Source organism: Mixophyes fleayi, chromosome 8 (genome assembly GCF_038048845.1).
Source record: "Mixophyes fleayi isolate aMixFle1 chromosome 8, aMixFle1.hap1, whole genome shotgun sequence".
Taxonomy (NCBI): domain Eukaryota; kingdom Metazoa; phylum Chordata; class Amphibia; order Anura; family Limnodynastidae; genus Mixophyes; species Mixophyes fleayi.
The window spans coordinates 55,176,824-55,198,382 of NC_134409.1; the positions used below are offsets into that span (position 1 = coordinate 55,176,824).

Consider the following 21,559-nt stretch of genomic DNA (forward strand, 5'->3'; position numbering starts at 1 on the left):
TGCGTGTTTGATATACCCAAAGAGACATTTATTCTTGACCCTCAAAGTTTAATGTTAGCAAACAGCAATAAACTCAACAGGTGCTGATTTATAGTGTAATATCGGGGCGTTTTAGTGCTTCGGTCAACTGGCCTCATGACACCGCACTGAGTTAAGCACAAACTTGGAGGGTTCTTCTAACCTTTTTCTTATGTGCTAAAAAATAAAATCACACAGTAGAAAGAATTGATTATATTCTATATCATCATATGATAGAAAGCTTATCTGTGTGTGCTTTCTTCTTATTCAAATGTAAAGGTATATTTTACTTTTGCAATCACACTCCATGATGCATTAAGGTTTGTAATTCTGGGGTAAAGAAACAGAGGAATTTGAAGCATTCTCTTTTTCCCTTGTAGGTTTTGTCTCAGCAAGTTTTACTTCCCACATAACACATACCAGCTTTCTCCTCCAGTAAACATACTGTGTGAGGGAAGCAGAGATTGAAGGGGTTAATATTTTATATAATCAAAAGTCATGGTCTTGGGTTCCATCTGTCCCTAATTTCCACAGACATTATCAGGATTTACATATGACAGTGGATTTTTTTTCCTATTGGTATTTTAACTGCACTGTGAAATTTCTTTTATGATTTTAAATGGCGTACGACATGGTCCCCACTCATGGGTGCTTTGTGTGCAATACAGAGCCCATTTCCATGTGGGCAAAGTGTACAACACAGCCTGTTCTGTGGCGGATCTAGCATACTGCAGAGCCTGTTACCTGTCAGACACAGCATACAAGAGAGCCCAGGGATCAAGCGTACCACAAATCCCATACCCTAGGGTGTCCAGCGTATAGCAGAGTCCAGTGTAACACCTTACAGTATAGATGTGTGTCCTTTATGCCACGTGTGTCTTGGCACTAACTCACCAGGGGCTGGAATAATAATGACCTCCTTGTCTCAACCTAACATACCTTGACCTTTTCTATGGGAACCCTTGGTCCAGTAGTTTGGCAGAGATGGGCAGCCTAATAAGAAAAATGATTTTGAATGAATGAATAGGCTAATAAATTTAAAGCTTTATGTTTCGACATCCAGGTTAAGACATTGGAGCTCTCTGTGGCTACACAAGACAAATGTAGGTTGCATAGAGTCCATTTCTCAACAAAATGAACTATAATGAACTCTCCAGAAAAGAATGTATAAGTCTGAAGAAGTACATAAAGCAAGTACTATTTATGTCAAAGATTGGAAAACACTGTTAACACATAAAGTTCCAAATCAGTCTAATTTTCAAGTGGAGAGAATAGCTGGATAACAGGACATTTTACCAATGCCTAGTTAAAACAGAATCGTATTGGTCATAAAACAAACATTAAACCAGATGAAATTATATGAAACTCACAACTAAAGCCAGCTTTTGCCGATTCATATATATGTCAAAGATGGCAATGATAGTTAACTCATGGATAGAAAATACATTTTGTTGCCTTATGCGTCAACCCAGTTTCGATGTTCTGGGAAGTCAGCTCAGCTGCTCTTTGGAGTATTAATAGTGATCATTGTTTTTACTGTGATGTGAGAACTGGGTTATAACTCTACATTAATTGTAAATAGACAAGTAGGGAAGTGTTAATGGGAAAAAAAAATAATATTAACATTAAATAAAGAAGAATTTTGAAAGCACAGTTAAGGTTAACCAGCCACAAATTACAAAATGATCAGTTTATAACATGTCATTCATCTCTAGCACAAAGAGTAGCACAGAATGTTCTATGTTGTTCTTGATAACAATGATGAGTTATAAACTGTACATGGAATATATACATATATTTTTATATTGTGTTAAAATCTATGTTTCTAAGTTCTAAACTCAATACAAAGAATGTTTAGTTTACAGAAAAGTTTCAACTGATAGTTTTAAAACAAAAAACATGTTCTACATATGGTACAAAGACTTATGGCAGTCCTACATCCTGATCTCTATGTTAAAGAAGGGTCCATAATTTGCCACTGGAATTAAGGTATACCTTTATTTTCAAATAAAATACATTGTCGGATGGTACTAAATTGTATTCTATAGGAAAGGATGGTAAGAAACATTTGTAGTACTTGTTAATTATATGGATGCCAATTGAAACACTGACTGCTCCCACATGTCTTCCCAGAGGAGGATTCAGTAATCCAGACACAAGTTTTCAACTCACTTATGCTGGCCGAATAAGCGGCACTGGGAGGGAATATTTCTGTTTGGATTACACAAAGATTTTCCCTTTGGAATACAAAAAGAATATTTTCCACTTGAAATACACATATGGAACATTTCCCTCTGGATAACAAGAAAATCACCTTGAATTACAAAAATAATTTGATTAACAAAAGTTTTATTGCAATAAACGTTTATTTATCAATCGTGTCTGTTTTATATATTGTTTTTACTTTTTAGTATAGTTTAATAGGGTTTTCTGGGCTTCTTATCTTTATACTGGTATCCCCTGGGGTGGCAAAGATGGTTCTATGAAAAAAGCTCACATAAAAAGACCCCACAGGAGTTTTTTCATGTGTGTTTTTTTCCATGTGGGAATATTTCTGTGTGAGTTTTTTTCCACGTGAGCATTTTTCTTGTGGGCATTTATGTCAGTGGGGTTTTATCCGTGAGCAATTTTCCTGTGGGTTTTCTTCATGTGAGCTTTTTTCTGGTTACCGGCAAAGATAATCATCATCATCACCATTTATTTATACCCCTCATTACCTTGGTTTCCACAGCCCAGGGGTGCAGGGAAAATCCAGCACTTTGTAGTGTAAGGCTACAAGTCATTAAGGTGAATGGGCTAATCGGTTTTGGTGCTCTCCCATAGGCCCTAGCCTGTCACTGGCCTCTGTGTTTAATACTATGACAAAGGAACCCCACAATGCAGGTTTCCCTGTTAACGGTGTGAACCAGCCCAGCTTGGGGGGGGAACAACGCCCATTGCCTCCCTGATTGCCTCATTGCCTCCCTGATTTATTGGGAAGCAACACAGTGTCACGTTCAATGAGGAATTACTATCTGGTATTGACACAGCTGAACAAGGAGGTGCACCCCCGGTATTCACCAGGGACCCCCGCAAGAGAGTTTGAGCTTTGCTGCAAGAGGGTGCACAGGTCGCAGTTCTCAGAGACAGCCACCAGCGTAGTAATGGAGTGCACAAAAGTGTAGTAAGTCAATCTGGGTCGGAACCAAGCGGGCGGCAAGGTACAAGGGAGGATCCAAAGAATAATCAGAGGCAGGCCAGAAGTCAGAAAACCAAACAGGCATCAAAGTACTTAGCGAAATCCACAGGAAGGTCAAATAGATAGCCGGATCAATACACTAGGAACAGGATCAATCAAACAGGAGCTGGAGCAGGGTGAAACCAATACTCTGGCACCCTAGTGGTGCCAGAGCCTCCTATAAATACCCCATAAATGAAGCCTGATAAGCGGGAGGTGTGTCGGTGGTCAGAGACGCTGACCGCCTGCCAGAAGCCGCCCAACGTCCCCGTTGTCTAGCAACGGGATGCCGAAGTAAAGGCGCATGTGCACACCGTATTCAGAACTTACAGGCAGCCGCCTCTCACACCTGCTGTCAGTGCTGAGGTAGCGCCTGAAGCACAGGCTGTCTGGCACTAGGGCTGGCTGGGGAATTGAGGTGGGTGGGAGGGGGTTTGGGAGGTCACATTGCCATATTTTATGTTTATCTTTTTTTGTACATAGCTTCATCCATTCCATTAGTTAAATGACCCATTCATTTCAATGGGGTTTGTGTATGTAGCGCACACTCAGAAAACTCCATTGTAATCAATGGGCTATTGAAATTAATGTGAAAAGTTCTGTGCTGTTTGCATTCTGGATGCATTTGCAAAGGCATGCAAACACATCCAGTGTATTTCACCGGTGAATATAATGCATGTAAACTGCAAAAATAATAAATTACAGCATTTATATGAGATTTCAGATGCGATTTACAATTGCGTTATTGGACGCAAATGCATTTCTTGCTTTGAATATCATCTGAATGTTGCTTTATAAAAAGTTTTTTCTATATAATTTCCTATGTTTTGCTTAACGTTTAAAAAACTTACATAACTTAATAATATCTAAACAAGGTTTGAAGACAAAAATCTTTGTTCATAGTAATTACATATACCTGTAGTGGGTTAACAAAAAGTCACCAGTCAATATCTTGAGTTGGGGTCAAACAGGTGCTTTATTGTGTGTATCCATAATATATCACAGCAATACACATGAACAACAAACCAAAGCAATGCAGAAAGTTTAGGAAATATAGGGGCAGATTCAGTTCCTTAAATATCCATGCAAAGTGCCTCCGGAACAGCTGCGAGACACCTTGTTTGGATATTTTTTGATAGAAGTAACCCTGATTTTTACTCATGCCCCATAGAGGTGCGAGCAAAACTCAGTACTTCTTTTTACTATAGTAACAGTAAAAACATTCCTCCTGACTCCCAGAAGGTTAACTCTTTCTTCAGTTTTTCACCCTGCCACAATATCCTTGCATAGACATGACAAAAATAATCATAGTAGATGTTTCTTCACTGAACAATAAATTATTATTATCAATCTATCTCATAACTTTTACTTATCAATTTTTGGTAGTTATGCTAAAGTGGATGTGATAATGATGTTTTGCAGTGAATGCATAGTTCACATAGGGTGGATGCAGTATTGGCTGCAGAGTAGCTACGGTAATGGCTATATAGTAGATGCCTTAGTGGCTACAGTAGCTGCAATATAGTGGCTGCATTCACCATTTATCATCATCATCACCATTTATTTATATAGCGCCACTGATTCCGCAGCGCTGTACAGAGAACTCATTCACATCAGTCCCTGCCCCACTGGAGCTTACAGTCTAAATTCCCTAACATACACACACACACAGACAGAGAGAGAGAGAGAGACTAGGGTCAATTTTGATAGCAGCCAATTAACCTACCAGTATGGTTTTTTGAGTGTGGGAGGAAACCGGAGCACCCGGTGGAAACCCACGCAAACACAGGGAGAACATACAAACTCCACACAGATAAGGCCATGGTCGGGAATAGAACTTATGACCCCAGTGCTGTGAGGCAGAAGTGCTAACCAATAAGCCACCGTGCTGCCCTAGAGGCTAGATAGTGGATGCAGTAGTGGCTAAAATAGTGGCTATACAGTGAATGCAGTTGTAGCTATAGTGGTGGTACAGTAGTGGATATAGAGTAGGTACAGTAGAGACAACATTAGTGGCTACACTGTGGATGCAATAGTGGCTACAGTGTGGACGCAATAGTGGCTACAGTGTGGACGCAATAGTGGCTACAGTGTGGATGCAACAGTGACTATATAGTAGATGCAGTCGGGGTTGCAGTAGTGGCTTTAGAGTGGATGCAGTAGTGGTTAATCAGATTATATTGTAGTGTCTCTACAATATAATCTGTATCTATGTGCTATATCTGTGTGTGCACAATGGTTATACAGTGGGTGTAATTGTAGCTATACAGCAGTCACAATGTGAACTTAGTTGACCCTGTATATACCACAAAAGTCCCAGTGTCCACTATATTGCATTAGTAATTCAAAAAGAGAGCAAAAGCGAATTGAAATCCCTTTACAAAGAAAAAATATGTATCTTTAAACTCCATGCACAGTTCCCCAATTTCCCAAGGACAGTAACAATGTTAAATAAGAATGCGTGTTTTTTTAAAAAATAAAATCTTGCTGTTCCTGAATTAATTAATAATAATAGATTCCTATAATGTATGTTATACTCCAATCTAATCATTTGGGTAACATTTATAGCCTGAGCAAATTACGAGACACATAGGCTTCCTACAGTATGCAAACACAGATACAATTAAAATAAATCAGGTGCCATTTACTAATATAACTTATCAACACAATATATTGAAATATGGTAGCTCAAAATGTTTGTTTGCTGTATATTTTGACAAAAAAAATGTTCAAATACTTTTAAAATACTGTTATGTGTTATACAAAAAAATAAGATTTTTAAGCAAAACAAAGTAATTGTTACCTCCTTAATCAACCCTTCCTCACCCAAGGAACAGCAAATACTTTACCTGAAGCCAAGAGCCTGCATATGCGTAATTTATAACTGGCATAGGTGTACTACAAGCCATCTTTAGCTCTTCTATTGAGATGGGCTAAGGTTTATGGTTTACAATGGTGAATACATGAAAAAAAGAGGATATTAAAGAATGGTGTGTGAAAACACACAGGGGTAGATTTAATGAACATTCTAAAAAGGAAAAGTGGATGTGTTGCCCATGGCAACCAATCAGATTCCAGATATCATTTATCTAGTAAAGGCCTGGCCAACTTGTGGCTCTACAAGCCCAGCATGCTTTGCAAAATTGATAGACAGCAGACAACTTGCAGGTCATGCTGGGAATTGTAATTTCCCAACACCTTGAGAACCAAAGGTCGGCCTGGCCTTTTTAGAATGTTTAATAAATCTACCCCATATACTTACTGCCAAAATACTGTTGAATTGAAAATAACATCAAAAACTCAAAATACAAAATAATCATAAATTTACATACGTGTATAATGAACAAATAGTAATATTACAAGTACTACTACTTAAGCATTCATATTGAAATTATTTTTTAATTACATGTAATTTAAAGTACACATTGTAATGTTACTAAAAGGTAAAAATACTTATAAACACAGAAAACACCAAATATCGTGATGGGAGTTAAATGGTTGATTTTGCCCACATTGAGCAGCATATCCTCTGCCAATAGAACAATGTGTGGGAATTGAAATTTATAAGCAAAATGAGGGACACAAATTGAAGTAACATGCTACTGCCAAATCGACATTACATTGAAACAATCCTTTATTTGTTCTCGAGAAGCATGCATGAGAGATCTGTAATCCATAATTTAAAGCTTTCCCTTCACCTATATGCATTGGAGACAGCCTCATTGCCCAACAGGATGACTAGGCTACAACCTACGGTGCAAGGCTTTTTGACTGGTGGAAGCCGGGTGGGGGTCTCAACATTTTTGACAGGGAGGAGTATAAACTAAAATTCTTTTTAAAATATAAGATAATAGTTGCTATCCAAAGTAAAATGAAGTTATGAAAGAGTAATGTAGTAAGGTTTTAATATTGTCACTTGAGGATAAGCCAGTAGGAGAGACAAAGATGTCCTCAGTAGCTCTCGGTCATGCCTTCGCTGTGCTATACAGTTCTGATTTTAATGAAAATGAAATGAGACAAAGCTTGCTTTTAAAAATCCAAGTGGAGCTGAATTTTGAAAACACTGAAACATAAAAATTGGTGCACGGGTTGGGGAAGAGGGGTGATATAAGCCGGAATTTAAATTAAGGACCAGCTTGTGTTTACTTACTGCATATTATCCTGGTGTAGAAGGTGAGGTGATGCTACACGTATATTGGCCTAGGGTGGGCCTAAAACCTTAATAAGGCCCTGGAGGAAGCTATTTTTGCAGGATGAACCAATGTTCATAAAACTGCAACCTATTGATTCACTAGAAACTTGACATTTCTAATTCACAAAGCACTTCCCCATTCAGACATCTTGTTTCATGCCTAAGAAATGTTGCTAGTTTACAGTGAATTGATGGCAGCACTCTCATAAATAGTGGTTTAGCTCTCAAAATGGATACATCCACTGAGTGTTGGCAAAGGTGGCACTTCAATTCTTTATGACAACATCCAAATATACTTAATTTATGTCATCCTATACCCATACTTACCAACTTTCTTCAGCTCTCTTCCGGGAGCCTTTCAGTGGAGGTGGGCATGGCGCAAACGCGTCATTTGACAGTGGGGGGTGGGGCCAAATGCAGCGATTCACCAGGAATTGCGACGCTTGGGCCCTAATTCTGCCCACTTCACTAGGAAGTGGGGCACTTCCTAGTGAAGTGGGCAGAATTCGGGAGATTGCCACACTCATCCGGGAGACTCTTGCACTATTCTATTACTGGCTTTAATAATTAACTAACAGGGTCACCTGGCGTTGGGTGGATCCGATTTGTAGTGTGTAGCAGTTTTTATATATTAGCAAATTATTTGGTAAATAGACCAAAAATGCTATTTATAAAATAAGATTTGCTGCTTTTTTGCATTGTCGTTTTGTCGTATTGTCGGGAGGCTTCCTTCCAACAGTCAAACAATTGTTTACAACCCAAAAAATTATGTTTTCAATATTTTCCGCTTTGTCACATTGTCGCTGTGTGGTCTAGTAAATTACTTTTCGATACTAGATAAATATGTAAGATTTGACAGCTGTAACTTGAGAGCTGTGGAGGATAGTTGCCAACAAGCAAACACACAAACAAATGATATATAATTTATATATATTTACACACACACACATATATATATATATATATATATATGTGGTATATATATATATAAAATTTAATTTTACAGTTCCCACCCCACTGAAGTTTGAGAAGACATATACTGGCTGACTTCTTATCATGTAACTGCCTTTATCAACACTAAGTAGACACAAAACATTTGTACACTGTGGTCCCTTTTGTGGTCTTTTGCAGCATTTGTTTTACTTCCTCATTAGCGGATTTAAGCAAAAATCATCTGAAACTTTTATTGAGGAACGTTGAATAGGGAAGTTTAAGTTTATTACAAAGCCATTAATTAACCTTTTCTATGCTATGGACATCCGTAAACCAATCAGCAGAAGATGATTTGTTTATTGGACATTATGACTAACAGCCATTTGTATTTGATATATGGCTGTTGGCGCAGTTACATCCCAACAAAGAGAAAGACAAAATAACACATAGTTGTAGAGCTATCATACCTTCTAAAAAGGAATAGTGGAGGTGTTGCCCAATCAGATTATAACTATAATTTTCTAGAATGTGCTAGATAAATGATAGCAAGAATCTGATTGTTTGCTATGGGCATCACCTCCACTTTTCCTTTTTTGAAGGTTTGATAAACTTACCCCATAATGTGTTTTGTTTTATGTGGAATAATCTTGGGCCCAATTCAAATGTGAACGCAAATTGGTTGTAATTTACGTGTTTAAAAAAGCATTCAGTGGTTCTGTGATATCTATTGAGACATATACATACACCTGCCGTGTACAGGCTACAAATGCCAGTGTGGTAGTACTTTTATTGTTTTATTTGAAGGTGCGGGGGTGGTAGCGGGGTGGTAGGTGGTAGCAGCACAATGTTTATTTGTTTAATTTTTTGCACACTTGCAAGGACTGTGCTGATGATCATTGTATCTTGCACCAGGGGTGAAGCACACACAGGGGCGTAGGAACCAGGGGGTAGAGGGGGCAGTAGTCCTTCCATGATTTCTGTTGGGTGGGTAAAGATTGTGTTTTCCCCTCTCCATGAACTTCTACACAAAAGCCTTCATACTACTTTTGAAATCATGGTATCTGTTCTAAACTTGTGAAACTTTTTAAATTATAGATTGTCTTAGTATAACTAACAAATGTTCTTTAATATAGATTGCCTTAGTATAGATTTAATACAGATTGATTGCTTTGTTAAAAAACTCTAAAGGGTATATTTACTAAACTGCGGGTTTGAAAAAGTGGAGATGTTGCCTAAAGCAACCAATCAGTTTCTAGCTGTCATTTTGTAGAAAGCAATAGATAAATGATAACTAGAATCTGATTGGTAGCTATAGGCAACACCTCCACTTTTTCAAACCCGCAGTTTAGTATATCTAGCCCTAAGTGTTCCGTTCATAAACACCTATATTGATAATGAACAACTATTCACTTTACTTTTACCCTGAATTTCGTGCGGTGCGTCCAGTAGAAACATGAGATATAGCAATTTAAAATTATAGCACATACCATAACCAGTGAGGTATTGACTATTGTCGAAGTCGTATAATTGGATGAACAAAAGTATATTGGTTAATATTGTTTTACCGTGCGATCGCGATCAGTATGCCACGCTACATGTGGCATGGCGCGATCACGCGGTAAAATACGCACGCACACTCTCACACTTTATTATTTAGTTATTTATATATTTCATATTTATATTGGTTCCATTCCACAGTGATTTATGAGCAGATAGTATTTAGTTTATTATTAGTTTATATATTATGATTGTATGTTCACTTTAGTGTTATTTGAGGTTCAGGTTATAGGAAACATGTCATGTTTAGTATCATTTTAATCCCCTATTCATCAGCAGCTGTCCGGTTTATTCGCCGAAGAGATCGTACATTGCATACTCTAGTTAGCGATGTTAGGGAAATAAATGTCTAAAGTGATACTGACTGTAATGTGTAAATAGACTAGCTTAAACTGGTTTCTGGGTGGGAGAATCATCTGGAATGTTGACCCTCACCCTTGGAGGGGGTTGTTTGAACTAGCCTATATGACCTGTTTACACTGGACCCTCTTGAAGCTTGGACCTATAGAAGCAAGCCATGTCATCTGCATTGTTCTCTCTGTAACATTGAGTGTATATAATACAGCTCTAATTGGTACCAAGACAGTCTTTTCTGACCACAGTATTCTGGAGTGAAGTACTGTACGCTGGTACCAGTAGGAGCTCAGCTTAGCGAGCGCATGCGGGCGCGGTATGTATGTATCTTTTTGGTATTGGCTGTACTGTATTATAATTATGTATTGAACTGCTTAATTTTGCATCTGCTAAAATAAATTACTTTACACAGATCGCTTAGACAATGCTTATTTGAAAATGATAGAATTACTTTAATACTATAGATTTAAAAATGCTCCCAATCAAATGAGATTAGGCTGACAAAATAAATCTAAATAAAAACTAGGTTAATGACTATTAAAAATATACATTTTTAAGATGAACAATTGAATTTATCTATCTTTCTAACGGCTATTGTACTAATTGGTAGTTAATATTAATAATAATAATATTTATTTAATAATGTTAAATACAGTTTTATAGTAAAATAAACAATGAAACAGGGGTTGGCCAACCCCTGAAACACTGACAAAAATTAACATAGGATTGTGAGTTTTGTATATCTAAAATTACTGTTACAACTATTGTAAAATGAGATACCAAACGCAAGAAAAAGGGGCTCCAACCCTATAGTAGTCCTTGACCTTTAGCCCCCGCTCATGAAAATTTTCGTTCCTACTCCCTTGAGCACATAAGATAGACATGCCTCCTGACAGGCCTATCTACAGGTGCCTTGATCTCTGATTAGGCAGCAGGCACATGAGTATGCCTATCAGGGACCACAAGGATGGAGATTCTGACCCAGTTCAAGTTGTTGCTACCCACATCAATGCACAGGCTAACGGTATGCCAGTCTTTACCAGTGACCGACATAAGGATGTATGGGTTTGGCTGTATGCCCCATTCAAGATGTGGCCCACAAGAATATCGAAATAGATGTAATGCAACACTGGTAATGAATCAGCAGAAACAGATGAATCTAGGAATGTAGCAGCACTGGATTTGGTACAACTGGAACACTAGAACTGAGGATTTACCAAAAGGATTTGCAACAGTATATATCAAAACTATGGCACTAGGAGACAAGGCACTGTGTTTCTGGGAATTTCTGGGAGGTTCCCAAATTTTAGGGTGTCCTCGCAGACACCCGGAAGAGTAGGCATCCTCTCAGGCAGGGCATTATGATGTAATTTGTGTTATCAAGCATCACCCTTCTTTTAACTGGCTTCACCATGCTCACTCCTACATTTGCCACATGACCTCTCCTCCGGGATTTCATGGAGGGGAGATTTTAATCGTGAGCAGTATGGTTTGTCATGATAATAAAAAAATTACATATCATCCAGATTTATCAATACAATATTACAGCTGCCCCAATGATACTAGTTTAGAGCAGTATTAGTAACTTACCACTTTGCAGTCCATCCTTCATTATTGTCTGGATGTATGAATTGGACTTCCTATTAATTAGAGAGAAAAAAAGGAAAAATAGTTAAAAAAGGACACACACACATAATATAAATAAGATAGATGGATAGATAGATAGATAGTAATAAAATCGTATTGGGGATGCCGTCCTCTGGGGTTGTTTCAGGTTCAATAGCCTCAGCTAGTTTTATTCACCAGCTTGCAAGCAAAACAAAAACATAAACAAACTCCTAGCCATCCGGCTACTAACTAAAACATGTTAGCGACACCCTCTCTCAAGTGTTGGCACTTATGTCCAGACACACTCCAAACATATCATTGCTCACCACAGCAGAATCTCTCAGGAGAACATCTGGCCTCCTCCCCAGGTTTCAGAGAGTGATTGCACATTCTAGCTGCATTTTAACTGGCACCCCACAGGTGCAACTCCTGATCAGTCTGCTTAGAGACTGGCAGACCAGAAGACCCGGACTGGGTCTTATGTATGGAGCCCACGCTTCTCTTTCTCCATACATCACCAGGGACCTTTACCATGTTTTATTACAGCAGGGAAACACCCTCTGGAAAGCTTTTCCCACATACCTACATATTCTCCATTGTGTTTTACAAAAAGCAGATATCCTGGGACACATACCTCTGCCATTTAGCCTCATTCCAGTGACTCTGTCACATATCCCCCCCTTTGTTTCGACCCATGGGCAGAACACTTATAATCCCTATCCGCATATCCATTTCTCACCAACAACTCATGCTGTGGACTGGGTGCGAGGGCATTGGCTACAGTTCCCCTCAGACCCAAAGGAATAACGGTTAGTGGGGAAACTGGGGTAGTTGCTAGCGGACTTTTATACTGAGGCCTGGAAACATGGCATTCACACTCAGGGCAGGATGACCAACAATCAAACACATCTTTTTGAACCCCTGGCCAGAAGAACTGCTGTAAAATGTTATCTAAGGTTTTTCCTACCCCTAAATGCTTAGCAGTTATAGAACCATAAACCCAGTCTAACACCGCTCTTCTATAAGGTTTAGAAACTACCAACCGCTCCAAAATGTTTTTTCCTCTTTTAAACATCTGACACAATAACTCCTGGCTTATTGCCATGTAAGGATACAACAACCTATTACCAGGTTCTACTGGCTTCCCATTAATAATTTTCATCTTTTCTCTGGCTCTTACCAGAGTGGGGTCTTTTAACTGCTCTAAGGCAAAAACATATTTCCTTACTTTAACCCCGGGCTCACAGTTAACAGGTTCAACCACATGTCCTACTTCAATGCTCGTCTGCTGCCCTTGTCATTTCCTGATTCATCAACCACGTTTGATAAAGGGAACACTTCTGACTTGGTGAACATGTCCACTACCATTGTATTAATGACATTACCATGCGGGTCTGGGCTTTTCACTTTAGCAATCAACTGGGTTTTCCACAGCTTCCAGAAATGGGAAAAATCTCTCCCCAATATCGCATCATACATTAAACCGGGAACTAATCTCACAGTGACTACCATGTGACCACTCTGTGTTTCTATGTGTACTTCAGTGGTAACATAACGCAGAGTAGCCCCGTGTATGCAGGTTACCCAAACAGTTTTCCCTTGATGCTTTAAGGGACTCACCAACTCTGCTTTTACAAGAGAAACCGTGCTGCCAGAATCTAGCAGAGCCTTTGTCCTTTTACAATAATTTCACAAATGAGTTTCTCTGCCTCAGCCTGTCGTCTGCAGTATAGGCTAGCTGGGCACATAAAGACATTCTGCGCTGTACAGAAGCATCAGGACTGGACTTACCGCTAGGCAACCTAGGCACCTGCCTAGGGCCTGGCGGCTCTCAGGGGGCCCAGATGGGGGGGGGGACAAGAGGGAGAGAAAAAAAAATTGTGTCCCCTCCCCCGACTCGCGGCACCCGAGTCAGGCGAGGAGCCTGTGGCCGCGAGTCGGGAGAGGGGCTGCTTCAGCTTAGCTACCTTCCCAGGTCACTCTGACATCACAGGGTCATGTGGCAGCGGTCACATTGTACACAGTGTTAGGCGGGCTGCGCTAGATCTCTATGGTAGTCAGTGTGCAGGAGCTGCAGCTGTTCCTGGAGTCACAGATAAAGGTAAGAAGGGGTACTGTGATGGAGAGCTAGTGTGTGTGAGATTGAAGCTGCAGCGTAAGAGGGGGGCATGTGTGAAGGTGCTGGGCACAGAGAGGGGGCATGTGTGAAGGTGCTGGGCACAGAGAGAGGGCATGTGTGAAGGTGTTGGGCACAGAGAAGGGGCATGTGTGAAGGTGCTGGGCACTGAGAGGGGGCATGTGTGAAGGTGCTGAGCAGAGAGGGGGCAAAGGTGCTGGGCACAGAGAGGGGGCATGTGTGAAGGTGCTGGGCAGAGTAGGGCATGTGTGAAGGTGCTGGGCACAAAGGGCATGTGTGAAGCTGCTGGGCAGAGTAGGGGCATGTGTGAAGGTGCTGGGCAGAGAGGGGGCATGTGTGAAGGTGCTGGGCAGAGAGGGGGCATGTGTGAAGGTGCTGGGCAGAGAGGGGGCATGTGTGAAGGCGCTGGGCACAGAAAGGGCATGTGTGAAGGTGCTGGGCAGAGAGGGCACAGTGTGATGAGAGGGACAATAGTGAGAGGCCGCATGGTGATGCATTAGGAGCAGTGTGATGTGCGGTGGCATATAGCTTACCCTTCTACTTAACTATAGGAGTATATGCCACGCTAAAATATAGTGCTATGGATTGTTTCGGGGGGCCTCCAAACCAATATCTTGCCTAGGGCCCCATGAGGTCTAAATCCGGCTCTGAGAAGCATCTCTTTGGCAGCAGCAGGCAGGGCTGGGTGGGCATTTTGTTCCCTTTAAAATGTTCCTAATAGGCTGCTGAGCCGAGTCTTACCTTCCCCCCAGCTAAAATTTGCCAACCCTCCCCTGCTTTTTGGTGACTGCTGTTCCTGTTTACATTTTTTAATAAATGCACACGATCTTTCAATCCTTATCTTTGCGATAACGATTGAAAGGGATAGTGTTAAATAAATATGCCCCGTAATATTTTATTAGGTGTAACAGATTATGGGGCCTATTTATTAAACCTAATTTTCATGTTAATTCCCTGAAAACAGATTGAAGTATTTGCCTATTCTATCAACAGTGCATCGCTGCAGATATCATAGATATCTGTTGCTTTGCACTTTTTTTTCGGAATACATAGCAGTTCCCATAGATGTCTCTGGGGACTGCTATGTACCGCAATTTAGCAATGGATGAAAATGCTTTTACATATATGGTAATGTACGCCAGCTCAGGCTGCCATACATTACCATTTCTGCTATTTTTCAGCACTGTTCAGCTCTGCTCCGAAGAGCAGAGCTCTACAGCGCATGTGCACTATCTCACACCACTCTCTGCAACAGTGAAGCGCAGGGATTCTTTTCCGAAGTTTTCAGACGGAGCACAAGGCTGCCGTGGATCGTAAAGCAGCTTCGGGAACTAAGAGGCAGTTAAAAGATAAGTTTTTAACTTCACAGGGACAGCAATTTATCGTGACTGCTGTCCCTGCTGAAGTTTTTCATAAATATGAGAAATAGTTCAATCCTTATCAATGTGATAAGGGGGCATATTTAAGAAGTAGTGTTATAGACGTTACGGACACTTACCATAATTCCAACGCAAGTTGGAACGTCCCGCATATTTATGAATGTTGCATCTCAGCAGATATCGTGGATATCTGCTGCTTTGCATTCTGTTTCGTTTTTGGGAGCAGTCACCATTCAATAGTATGGTGACTGCTTCCTATTGCAGTCTAACAAGTTCCAAAAAATAGTTTTTTCGGAAGCTGGCATACATCATTGTAAATGAAGACTACACTTCATTTTTCATTTATGTCCAGCTCTGCTCCAAAGAGCAGAGCTGGACAGCGCATGTGTGGGAAGGGATCATGCAATCCTTCCCTGTCATATGATTTCATAAAAATAAAAAAAAATTCCTGTAAAATAAACAAAACAAACAAAAAAACAAACCTTACCTTTTGCGGTCACCTGATCGTTCAGGTCAGGTGGCGATGCGGCTCCCTCCCTGGTCCACTCTTCCGTGCTGCGCTTGTAGTAAATGTCGGGCGTGATGTCATCAACATTCACTGCGAGCACAGCACGGAGGAGCGGATAACAGTGACAGCGACGACTCAGAAAAAAGAAGAGAAGGGGATCGGACTCGGAGAACAAGGCGATTTAAAGGTAAGTTAAGGGGGATTTGATTCTCTAGATGAAGGGACGCTGAGTGAGCACATGTAAAAAAAAAGTTATATATATATATATATATATATATATATATATAAAATCACTTTTTTACACATATATATATATATATATAATGTTGTTAAGATGGCCCTGTCCCTATGTAAGGTAAGCTGAGTGTTGTCTTCAGATTCATGTCACATATAAAATAAAGCCAATACATTTTATTTTAAGTGTGTCTTGTACAAATTGTTTTGTGTGTTCATTTTGCGATGCACGCTGCATATTGTCTACCATTTATGTATAGTTACCAGTCCTGCAGCAGTTATGAGGCGATGCTGCGGAAGTGCACCACGGTCAGGCGAGGACATCTGACTGTATGACTCTACCTCAATGTGTGTGACCCTTGGCTCGCTGTCCTTGTTTCATGCTGTGACCTTAGCACGGGGGTTATTAGTACAAACGCCGGCTCTATTTATCCCTCTATCCCGAGACCTAGGCTGTATGACCAAGGGGAGGCAAGGGAGCGATGCCGCAGCTGGAGAGGACGCTTCCTCTGAGCGGCAGTACGAGAGTCCGGGGACTGTCCAAATGAACCAGGCCGCGGTGGACCCTGAAGTTTTACAAATAGTAGCAGCTCATGAGGCTGCATGTCAAGTAAGAGCTTACTGGGAGAGGGGATGGGAACATCAGAACTGCGGTTTTATTGAAAGTTAATTTATCGTTCATATGTCACATTGTAATAAACGCCTACCTGTATGTTTATAAAGCTCTGTGCTTATTGTTAATATTGACTATAGTGTAATTTATGTCTGTTAATTATGAATCTTCTTTCACACTGCTGTCATTCGACACAATTACATAGAGATAACAAGTAGGCATGGTAGAAAATGAGGGCAGGTAGTGGTAATGAGGTTAGTTGGAAGTCTTGTCCTGCTGGGAGAGGTAGGAAGCAATTGAGATAGGACTCCACAATGCATGGTTAGGAGGAATATTTCTGCATAGCAGAAGTGAGAGCAGATGGTTATGAGAAGTATATGGTTTGTGTACTGTATGTTAGGAAAGGTAGTGATAATGCTAAAAGGCAATATAATCAATGAAACTGTTTGGGGCACATTTATCAACCACCGCATAAAATGAAAAATAGTTTTCAATCCTTATCACATTGATAAGGATTGAACTATTTCTCATATTTATGAAAAAAGCAACATAGGAACAGCAGTTCGGAAAAACTGCTGTTCCTGTGAAGTGGAAAACATACTTACCACTGCCTCTTCACTTCCGAAGACGTATGCGATCCACGGAGATCCTCTTCTCACTACAGTGCGCATGCGCCGACTGAAAACCACGGACATGCGCACAAACATCTCTGCACTATACAGTTGCAGAGAGAGCGCGGTGAGTGACAGGGAGGGATCATGTGATCCCTCCACACATCCGCTGTCCAGCAGAGCTGACAGCACTAAAACTTTTCAATTATGATAATGTACGGCAGCTTCAGATGACGACATTAACATGCTAAAAATATGATAATTTTTTTTTTTATCAAACTTTAGTAAATAGCGATAATAAACAGTGCCCATACACTGTTATGGGGACTTCTCAGTAAAACAAAGAGATATGCAAAGATCTGCGATGCAGTGATCGTAAATAAGAATTTTGAGGTGACATTTTCTGGGATTGAACACACTTTTTAGTTTCATAAATAGGCCCCTTTGTGAGATAAGTAAAGAGATGGAATGAAGTTGATTGAATTGCTAGCTTCAGGTGAGAAGCGGAGTATAGTTTATTAAAATTGCATCTTCTGAAGCTCCTGTTTTTTAGCAACAGAAAAATACACACACTCTACAAAGCAGAAAAAAGTCCAGCCACAGATGACTGTTGCACTTTGTGTGCAGCCTTTTTCTTACCAAACTTCTTGAACTTCATAAATGTTCACCAAATTGCTCAAATGTATCTCGAAAAGTAGAGGTGTTAATAAAAACAGCTTCCTTATTTGAGTACTTCATCTACCATGATTTTTTTTATTACTAGCATTATTCTTTAGTAGAGACAGGATGCCAGCTCATCTTACAGGCAGGTGAGCTACATTGATGTTGAACATAATTTGTTTTATTTCTGGTGAAACCCACAACCCATTAGTGCAGAATTGAGTTTAACTTGCACCAATGTGGTCATTTTAAGTGAAAATATGCTTATGTTTGATATATAGAAGACTCCTGCATACAGATGGCAGTGGCCTTGTGTAGCGCCTCCACTAATTGACCTTGGAGTAGGAATAGTTGATCCTCATGACAGAAACCATGTTTTTGCGCATAGATTTTTGAAAAAGCTCAGGGTGGTGCATGTACATAGACACTCCAGGTAAACATCCATCCATTTGCAAGAGTCCATAGCATTGTATAAGTACAGGAATAAGAGCACAACACCCCCACATTTCCCTTACTGGCGTTCAGACCTTCCACCCATATACACTCAATCTTCCACTTGCTCTCCTAAGACCAGCACAGGTCTTTAAATACCACATGATGCTCAGATCTTCACTCATTGGCTAATTTTCAGCCTAAAAATCATCTTACTTTCACTTCCGAAGAGCATATGTTTTAGAATAGACTGCTTTCCCTCCTCCTCTTTTGATTTGATGTTCTGCGTTGTGCATGGGTGGTAACATAATGCTGAAGCTGGCTGTTCCTGTTTAATCTTATTCTTTGCATTATGTTACAATCAGATATATGGAGCATTGGGTCGCAGTTAAAAGCACACCTAGTTGTTGGCGGCCTGTATAAGTTTCAAGAGTTGTAGCTCAGTAAAAGCAAATTAAATTACTTGTTTGGGATGTTTAGTAGCTTTCCAAGAATTTGAGATGATACATGTGTTGTTCCCCAAAAGAAATTTCACACAATTACCTGTGGGTACATAGCAAATAGTTACATATTTGTTTCCTTTGCATGTCAGTTTTTTATTTTTTTTTGTTAGATAAAAGATATAAAAACAAAGAGGCAACAAAAGTAGTTAACATATTTATGCATATGTAATCCAACGAGAAAGGAATGTTTAATTATTTGCCTATATATGTATTATATATGTATTAATGCAGTGGTTCCCAAACTTATGCAGTTCGCGGCACTCTTAAGAGTCTCCATAATTTTTTCAAGGCACCCCTCCAAAATAATTATCGAGCAGTCCTGTTTTAGAAGTAGTTGGGTCAAAAAAACGTAATAAGTATTTAGGTCAGGACAGAAATACTTATTTAGTCGTATGCAAAAATATTACGCATAGATTCAAGGAAAAAATAATATTTTTATATATTTTTTTCAATTATATTTCTGTCAAAGAATTATTGACAACTAACTCACACTGTGACCTCCTTCATCTCCACGCACTCTGCCCCCTCTGCATCCAGTCACGCTGCCCCCTCTCACGCTGCCCCCTCTGCCCTCTATCACGCTGCCCCCTCTCACGCTGTCCCCACTGCCCCCCCTCTCACTTTGCCACTCTCTCTGCCCCTCTCACTCTGCCACTTTCTCTCTGCCTCTCTCACTGTGCCACTCTCTCTCTGCCACTCTGCCCCTTTCTCTATGCCCTTCTCTCACTCTGCCGCCACTCTCCCCCTCCTTCGCGGCCAGCCAGAGGAAAAAAAGAAAAAAACGTACCAATCCGCACAGCGCCGGGACCCAGCATCCTCCTCTCTCCCGCAGCTTGTCACTGATTGTCGGGCGCGCTGCGGGAGAGAGGAGGATGCTGGGTCCTGGCGCCGTGCAGATTTTGTTTTTTTGCTCTGGCTGGTCGCGGCACCCCTGTGACAGCGCCGCGGTGCACACTTTGGGAACCGCTGTATTAATGTATTACACTATTTTTGTTTTTACATATTTTACCTTTTAGACATTACACTTGACAGATAACCAGATGTACCATGAATGTGGCTAAAATGAAAACCAATCAATGTTCCCGTATTACTTTCAGGGGTTAATTGTATGTATTTGATTTTTAGTTACTGTACATTCATCCTACGGTTTATAATAGCTTATACTATTCAAACTGTGCACCTTAGAATATTTTGTTCTATATTAGACCTGAATTTAGATGAATATGATTTATTTAGGCACCGTTTTATAGTTAACCTGTTAAATATTATAAATATAAAGGGGAACATTTTTTAGTTTTTAACCTAATTTTCCTAAGACAATCATCAATGCTGCATACATTTGATTATGTAGTATAGATAATTGTAATGAAAGAAAATAGCCATAAATTTGTGATTTTATGCCAGACTATGCCTATTACTATTCTATTAGCGTGCATTATACAGTATTTACCATCCCAGACCTTATACAAGCTATCATAGATGTTTTCTGTGAATGATAGAAAATGAAGAGTAATTCGATTTTTGTTCACGTTTTTCATGTTTCTTGTCATGAACAATTGTATAATATCCACTGAGTGTCAGTTCTCTAACACAGGCGGACTTTAAGTTGACCATGCGCACCCTAATTAATGTGGCATGTGGAAAATATAATTCTGCTTGCAGAGAAATAGTTCAAATTTTAATTAATTGATTATATTTTAAATTCCACTGATGTATGCTAAGCTTTCAACACTGAAATGTTGACATTGAGCAGTCACAGTGGCAGTCTCCACTCACACTATGACATCCTATTCTAAATTTGTATGAGGACAGTGACTACAATTACAAAACTGAAGCTGCCTCAGTGGGGACAGTGACAATTGGCAATTTTATCACAGTAGTCATTCTTGATCCATTTTGCAATGGTAATCTTATCTAACAATCCCGGGTGAAGTATTGCTATATTATGAATATATATGCTGTACTGTGTAGTGATATACGGCTTGTTTTAGAAAGTCTGCAGTTAGGACTTGTTCTTCATTTTACATGAGCATTGGATAGATGTGTAACTTGTTTTCTTTTTTGGCGTTTGAGCCACTGATCTGGACAATGCACTATAGCCATGACTGTCATAAGGATCAATGACATTGCTGGAGTTAACCACTATGCATTAAAAAAAGCAGCAATCAGTATAAGTGTGATAAAAATTTTGGCCCTGTGTTGGAACACCAGTGTATGACTGTAAGTGGTAACCTGTCAGAAAACCATACAAATTGAAGTACATATGAGTTAAAGTGAACCTATTGCCTACGTTCGTTTTGTGTGCTGGCTGTATCCTATGAATTCAGTGAGAACCAGTACACCTTGAATATAAGTCGAGCAAAACTTTGCTCATGTCATTGATAGGCTATATATTGGATCAGCCCACAAAACTGTTTCCTCTGCTGTTTGTAGGCAATATGTTCACTCAAAAGCTGCATTACCACCTAGCCAACAGAACATTGGAGTCTGCCACTTGCAAAAGGGCTGTGGAGGGAGGTTGTGAATAAAAGGATCAATAGGAATTAATTGAGCCATCCAAGGAACATGAGACGAACTATGGAGTCCTGAGGAAAATATATGCA

The 21,559-nt window shown here is 39.9% G+C and overlaps 1 long non-coding RNA gene across 1 annotated transcript; it reads right to left on the reverse strand.

Annotated features, from left to right (window-relative positions):
• Positions 1-556: 556 nt before the first annotated feature.
• Positions 557-17,531, reverse strand: LOC142099286 (uncharacterized). The gene is made up of 3 exons (XR_012678506.1): positions 17,356-17,531; positions 11,862-11,911; positions 557-1,011 (listed from the first exon to the last, which is right to left on the reverse strand). It is a non-coding gene; the product is annotated as an uncharacterized LOC142099286 (long non-coding RNA).
• Positions 17,532-21,559: the final 4,028 nt, after the last annotated feature.